We start from the raw sequence: 8,369 nt of genomic DNA on the forward strand, positions 1-8,369 counted from the left end.
TTATAAAGTTAGTTGTTGAATATTAATAATCCAATTTCCTGAGGGTTAAAGGAGATAACCTTAAATTAATTAGTGGGTTACTTTTGTCATCATTTATACTTAATTATATGCTATTAGGGTAAAAGAAAAAGGGTTTGAATAAGAAAAAGAAAAAGAGCAGAGAGAGAGGGAGAAACGATCAATTGAGAGAGAGGAAGAACGCAGCTTTGGGAAAGTAGATTGCTTGATCACAATTCTTCAGTGGAGGTAGGTTATGGTTTATGCTATTCGTAGTAAACTCTTAATAGCGAATGATATGTATTTGGTAGTGTTGTAAACACTTCTATATGCTTAATTGTATGCTTGCATGAATGTGATTATATAATTGTTATAAAATAAGCATGAGGAAGATATTGAATCCTAAATCTTGAAAACCCTAATCTACTTGTTAATGATGATGCCTTGGTATAAAAGAAGGCTTGATGAATGAAAGTAGTGAGATTAGGGGATCGGGTGTCACGTTCTGGCACCAGGATAGTATATGAGGATCGGAGTGTCACGTTCCGACACCAGGATAGTATATGGATCGGGTGCCACGTTCCGGTACCAGGATAGTATATGGATCGGAGTGCCACATTCCGGCACCAGGATAGAATATGGATCGGGTATCACGTTCTGACACCAGGATAGTATGATGAGGATCGGAGTGTCACGTTCCGACACCAGGATATTATATGGAGCGGAGTGTCACGTATCGACACGAGAGAAATAAAGATAATGAATCTTGAAAGATGTTAATATACTCAATTTAATGAACCAAATTCCCAAATGAGTATGATGGGGAGGCGTGAGTCCTCATTGATGTGCTTGGTGTTGTGACCAAGGGTTATGGTAATTGTAAATGCCGCATGTTGAGTATTATAGTTGATTTTATGATATTATCTGCTATATACTGTTTTCTATTTTGAGTTGGCCGATGATATCTACTCAGTACTTGCGTTTGTACTGACCCCTACTTGTATGTTTCTCTCTTTGTTATTTGTGGAGTACAGCAAACGTACCGTCGTCTTCAACTCAACCGCAACTCTAGCCAGTCTTCATTACACCGAATTTCAGGGTGAGATAACTCTTATAGCTTGGATTTGATCTTCTTCCTCATGTCTTGATACCTTGAAGTTCCAGCAGGGACTATCTTTTTATTTATTCTAGCTTTCTAGATACTCTTAGAATTAGTAATTTGAGGATAGATGTTCTTGTGATGATGACTTCCAGATTTTGGGAATAATAAGTTTTGAGTTTTAGAAGTTGATTATTGATTTTGTTAATGGGTTTTAAGTCTTTCGCATTGTTTTTCTGTTTATTATGGTTAAAATGTTGTGGTTTAGATTGGTTGGTTCGCTCACATAGGAGGATAAATGTGGGTGCCACTCGCGGCCCGCTTTGGATCGTGACACTTATACTTGTTGGTGGTGGGAGGTGGCAAAACTAATGCAATTTCACAACTTCTAAGTCGTAATTTTTCAAAAAATAATCATTTTCATGCTATGAAAGCATGATATGAGGGACAAATTTGAGAAATTGGTGACATGAGTGGCTTGGTACTAAGTGTAACAAAGAGATTAAGACAAAGAATCAAGGAGTACCACTCTGCATATTAAGCAAAACTAGGTCCTGCATCAGCCATATGGTTACTCTGAATCATGTTTGACAAACTATTTTTTTATCAATATATAGCATTACAAAGGACACATTAAGGTAAGACAACTAGATGAACTAATTTCTCGTTAAGGCTAGTTATAGATTCTAGCCGCTCGTCTACATAACCGATTGTTATTTTAATTTTTGTGATCATAGGTAGTCCTTTACTAGTGCATAAAACGTTAATCTTAACTATTAATGATGAAGTTGAAGGTCATACCCAAAAAAAAATGCTAAAATTTTGAGGAATAAACTAAAATCTTATGTAGTCTTACAGGTCTTAGTGGTTCAATTTTGAAGGCAAAAATGACTGCAATTGACAATACACTATTCGTCAAAAATGGGTGGAAAGAATTTGTTGATGACCATTCCCTTGAGGAAAATGACTTACTAGTGTTCAAGTACCTCAAGGTTTGATGGATCCATATTCGATAGTCAAAGCTCGTGCTAGAAAAAAAAGTTCAGTTAACATTTAAAAAATATGAGCACGATGATGTTGCAAGTGTAAGCATGACAAAAAGGCCTATAGCAGAGAGAAACAATACAACTAATGGTTTGTCTTAGGCTTGAGTTGCTGAAGAAAGTGACAATGCAAACTCTTTATTCTGATTTTTGAATTGCGTCAGCCAATCAAGCCTCAGAATAATAATTTATTGTATCATTGCTTACTGCTATAGGATTTTTTGTCTTGCTTCCACTAGAAACATCAGTGTGTTCACATACTTTGATGTAAAATTAACTTTCTTTCTCGCACGAGCTTCGATTATTAAATACTGAAATATCAAAACTTGAGGATCTAATCTACTTAAAGAAGAGTAAGTCATTTTCCTCAAGAAAATAGGCATCCACAAATTCTTTCCACCCATTTTGAGGAATAAAGTATCGCCAATTGCTGTTAATTCTACCTTCAATGTTGAACAACTTGAACCTTTAGAACTAGCATAAGCTTCTAGCTTATTCCTCAAACTTTTATCAATTTTCTAGGTTATGACCTTTGAATTCATCATTCCTAGTTAAGATATGTTCTATGTACATCAAGAAGACTAGCTAAGATTCCAATTTCAAAACAGGCATTGTCCTGGAGTTTTAATGTGTGATACACCTTTTACGGCTTTGCTTGTCAATCTCTAACATTTTTGAAAAACCTTATTTTGCCTATCTAATCATATGGGTTTAAGGTATTTTCCTATGTGTTTGGAAGTGTTTAGCTTTCGAGAAATATGTTACTAAAGGATTAGTTAATTTCTTTTATTTCTCAAATTTGAGTCCTTAAATAGGAATTTTTTTTTAATGAAATTTTCTAATGAATTAATTTTTGTATGATATTTTTATCGCTATTTATACTCCATGCTATCAAATATGTATCACTTTTATATTCATTTATAACACCATCCTATACATTTATAACACCGTCCTATACATGGAAGGAAGGAGTTATGCCAAGTTGTTACTGATCCTTGCATATATGATCCACATTGCTTTGATATTAGCTATCATATTTTTCTTGTTAGTTACTTTTTTGTTTGTTTAAGGCTATAGTCTGTCGAAAAAACTTCTCGTCTTAGAGATTTAGTGGTAAGATTGGCGTATATTGTACTATCTCATGACCCCACTTTATGGAATTTTATTGAATTTGTTATTGTGTTTGTATGTGGTATGAACATGACACACATGGAGAATCTATAAAGCTCCACTTTTTTTTTGGATTAACTCTAATAAATCAGAATACAAGTTGTTGAATATTTCATTCTTTCACTACGTACCTTGTGTTTTAGTTAATTTATATAGCTCTTAAAACACAATTCTAGAATTTTTTGAGAGGCTAGAGTTGGGTTTTATATCTGAAAATCAATTTGGAATTGGATTTGAGTTTTATCTTTGGAAACGAATTTGGAAAATGTTGACAAATATGAAGTTGGTTGTCCAGCTAATTCTTCTTTATAGTTCATTTGTTTTTATAACCTGATATTAATTTTACTATTTTCATGAATCATTCCTTCTTTTTGTGCAACTTATTTGTCCTTAAAATTTCTTGATGTAATTGAAAGTGAGTTTTGATCATATGAGGTAATCGTCTCTCTCAATGCAATGTTTCCTTTTCAATATAAGTGTGCTTGCTGGGATATTATGTTTCATTTTGTCATGAATTCCATATTTATATTCATATTTATTGAATCTTAACTTAGAAGAGGTTTAGGATATTACAACATTTAAGATCACAATTACAAAAAACAGTCATTTCATGAGCTGTTATAATGTATTTATAATTGTATGATATTTTTTTGCAACTAGTTATACTCCAAATTATCAAAATATGTATCACTTTTAGATTCATTTATAAAATTTCCCTATACAGGGAAGGGAAGAGTTATGTCAATATTACAATGCTCCACACCTAGTTGTAATTACAGATCCTTGCATATATGATCAACATTGCTATTCTATTAGCTTTCATATTTTTATTTTAATGACTACTTTATTTTATTGAGCAAATAGACTTTAGAAAATAACTTCTCTATGTTGGAGAGGTAGTGGTTAGACTAGCGTGTATTCTATCCTTTCCTAACCCCACTTTTTGAAATTTCATTGTATTTGTTATTATTGTTATTGTATGTCGGTCCATACATGAAACACATAGAGCATTGTGAAAAGATGTTCTTATTTATTTTGGAATAACTCCAATAAATGTGAATACATCTTCTTGAATATCACATTCTTTCAATACCTTATGTTTTAATTTAATGAACATAACAATCCTAGCAACAATCCTAGAAGTGTTTTATGTATTAAAACCAATTTGGAAAATATTCATTTGTTTTTATACCCTGAAATGAATTTTACTTCTTTAATTGATCGTTCCTTATTATTTTCGTGCAGCTTGTTTGTCCTTTAAATTTATGTGTTTAACTAAAGTGGTAGTTTTGATAATGTAGGTGATTTTCTCTCTTAATGGGTTGTTTCCTATTTCCATATAATTGTAATGGCTGGGAATGTTCTTATGTCTCATTTTGTCATGAATTCCGTATATAAATCATATTTATTGAGTCTGAACTTCGTAGCGGTTTAGGGCTCCATACTATTTAACTAAAAATTTTGAAACTTGATTACCCAAAAATAAAAGAAATTTGACATTGATGGCGTGATTGAAGGTTTCTTTTTATGAATGTTAATTTTAAATAATGGAATGCTTACTAAGTATTTAGGTCAACAAACAACAAAGCGTGGCTTTAATAAATTTAAACGCCAAAACATCAAGGGTGTTTACTAATGGTTAATAAAGTGGTTAAGAACCCTGAGATCTCAGGTTTCTAGCTTACAGAGAAAAAAATACTAGGTGATTCTTTCTAACTGTCCTAGACTTAATGCATAGAGATACTTAATACCTATTGTTGGAGGGAGATGACAAACTAATGCATTTTCACCACTTCTAAGTCGTAATTTTTTTAAAAAAATAATCATTGTCATCCTATGACACCAAGACATGAGGGACACATTTGAGAAATTGATGACATGAATGGCTCTGTATCTATACCATGTAATAAAGATGTGAAGACAAAGAGTCAAGGAGTAATACTCTGCTTAACTAAAACGGGTCCTGCATTAGCCAAATGGTTTCTCCGAAACATGTTTGAGAAGCGTTCTTTTGTCAATATATAGCATTAGTAAGGACACATTAATGTAAGACAACTAGATGAATTAACAATGTAATATAGCAAATACACTATCACATTAAAGACATCAAGACAATACACTACGATAATCAAACATATCCCGTAATCAACACTATGGTTTATGAAAATTCAAGATTTCCTGGCTAATAATAGTAAAATAAAAAGAAAGAAGTTCCTAGATTGTATTTCCTCATAAATTTCTTCCTCTGCATAAATCTCAAAGAAATATGTTGACATCCAAGATTGTGTATGTATTCATTTTCTAAACTGGAAAGGTTGAACACACATATATCAAATAAATCAATTCTATCTTCCAAGTTGAACCACTTGGACCTATTATATGGTGACTCCTAGAAATCATTGAACTGTTTCAAAATGTTACCACAATCCATTCCTTTTAATTTTTTTTCTTTCTCTTTCTTTTCTAATATTCCTATAATAATTTGTCAGTTCGTTAATTTTTATTTTAATTTCTTTGTCATATTATAGTATTTACGAAAAGGGGGCAAAACTACCATTTAAGTATTTGAATAGATGAATTATACCCTTAGACTAATTTTTTTTTGGGCTCACAAGTACCCTTCCTGTAATACTATTGTACCAAACTTACACTTATTTTTTACAAAAGAAATATGTTGCATCCCATGTGTTTATTAATAGACCTCCACATGTGTACGCCCATGCCACCCACCTACACATAGATGTTTTAAGAGGCATAATTTCAACATATTCCCACATTTTATCAATTTCTTAAAAAAGACCCAAAGAAGGTTCCTTTCGCAAACCCTAATTTCACATTGAAGATTTACATAAAAGCATTATTCAAAGAACAATGAGTGCAACTTTATTCGTGAACATGTGAAGCCTAGCTATTTGTTATAGAGTATGTCATATTAAACATTCAAATGTAACCAACATCAGGTTCATAGTTCAATCTTTTAGCAATCTTTTACAGTTAGTGGCGCTTTATAGTTCAAACTTCAAACAATCTCCCTCATTCCTAAGTTGAACCAATAAAAAAGTTTATATGTCATTTTCCTTTCTTGTTAATCATCCTTCTTATTTCTGAATACTAGTTGCCTCACTTAAATGTCATGCTTTTGTTAACTTTTTTCTTTCCTTCTTGTCTTCAAATAAATCGAAAGTAAAGAATTCATTGTGCACAAGGACGCTTATGAGGAGGGTCCAACGAAATTGTAGCCAAGACTTCTATATTTCATTTTTTTTATAGCTGAAACAAAAAAAATCTTAGGAGATTATCTTCATGGAGAAAGAGGCCGTGGTAGAGTTTAAAAAGAAGTGATTGAGTCATCAGGTCGATACTCATCTACTCTTTTTGATTTTTACTAATAATTGACTATAAAAAAAATTAATAATTTAGTTTGCCTCTAATCTTAAAACATTGTTCCACTTACTATTATCTAAATAATGTTGTTTTGTAAATCTTCAAAGTGAAATTAGGTCTAGTATAATGTAGCTTCTTTGGATTTTTTTTTTGAGAAAAGGATGAAATGTGCAAAAAAGGTGAAACTAGGGCTCTTAGAACTACTCTGTGGAGGTGGATTAGAGTGGTAACCCACATGTGGAGTATTAATGCACACATGGGATGCCACATGCTCTTACGTTAAACAAAAGGGTAAGTCTTGTGCAATAGTAATACGAAATGGGTACTTTTTAGCAGGGAGATAGTTTAAGGGTATATTTAATCAATTTTTAATAGTTTAAAGGTACTTTTGATCCTTTTACGTATTATTTAAGTTGTAAAATTACAGTACACTATGAGGTAGGTTATTTCTAAAAAAAAATTTGGTGCAACCTGCATTTACGATTGAGATATTAAGATGAATAATGATTTGAAGGCCCGAAACATTACATAATTGATTTATTTTTCTATATGCAAATTTAAAATAGATTACTAATTTACTATTTATTATGATTTTAGCATTTTACAAGTATCTTTTGGTTCAAAACACTGGCCAATGATTGGCACGACATCAAACATACAATCCTCATTCATAGAAACTACAAAAAATAAATTTTACTTTATTCTATTGGTTTTGACAGTTAATTTTTTCTATAAAACGAAAAATGAGTGCTTCAGATCTAATTGAATAAACTTATCAATTCATCTCTAATTTTTTGGTAAATGGAGAGTGGAACAATAATTTCATTACCAGTAGGAGATCTTTATTTTTTAATGTTTTTTAAGATCTATACAAATATATATTTTTTTTCTAAAAAGCAACTTATCAAAACTGTAAAAGTGTAATTCCTTTTTTAAATAATAATAATAATGTAAAAATCATTTATAAATATATCAAAGAGAACTTAAGGTTTGGATAAATTTCATCCACATAACAAGCGTCGTTAAAAATATATAGGGGTATAGTCAGTTAAAAGTTCTTGACCAAAATCTTTAGAAAGAACTTGAAAAAATTTAATCATTCTAAATTGTGTCCGGTAGCTTTGCTCTTTCAATTCTCTACCATTCTTACAATAACTCCTCACTATGTCAAGGGAAAAAAAGAACAGAAATAAAAGAGCTATTTTTTCAAATCCTTTTATGAATGTAATAAAACAAGAATCGAAACAAAGAAAGAAGTTGAAAAATCCAATCCTTTGAATTTTGGAATATTTTAAATTTATTTATTCAGAACACCCTTGTTTCTTTATTTATTGATTATAAACCAGTCTTCAGGCTATCATCAACAATGTCGGCAAAAAGGTATTATGTTTTGACAAAGACAATAGATTTAATACTCTATTCAGATTTTTGTTGACCATCAAATATTTTATACTTAGGGACGTATTTATCTGTTATTATAAATAAAAAAGTAGTTATAAAATAAAATCCATTTTTCAAATTTTAGTTCAAAATGTATAATTAATATTGGAGATTTTATCATTGTCGCTATATTTTTTAGGGAATTTTCATTGATCATTCTGTTCTACGTGTCATCACAAAAATTTGTCATGCTTTTTTGATATGATATATTTTAATTATTTAATTTTTCACTTATA

The sequence above is a fragment of the Solanum lycopersicum genome, chromosome 5 (assembly GCF_036512215.1).
Source record: "Solanum lycopersicum chromosome 5, SLM_r2.1".
In the NCBI taxonomy this organism is placed as follows: domain Eukaryota; kingdom Viridiplantae; phylum Streptophyta; class Magnoliopsida; order Solanales; family Solanaceae; genus Solanum; species Solanum lycopersicum.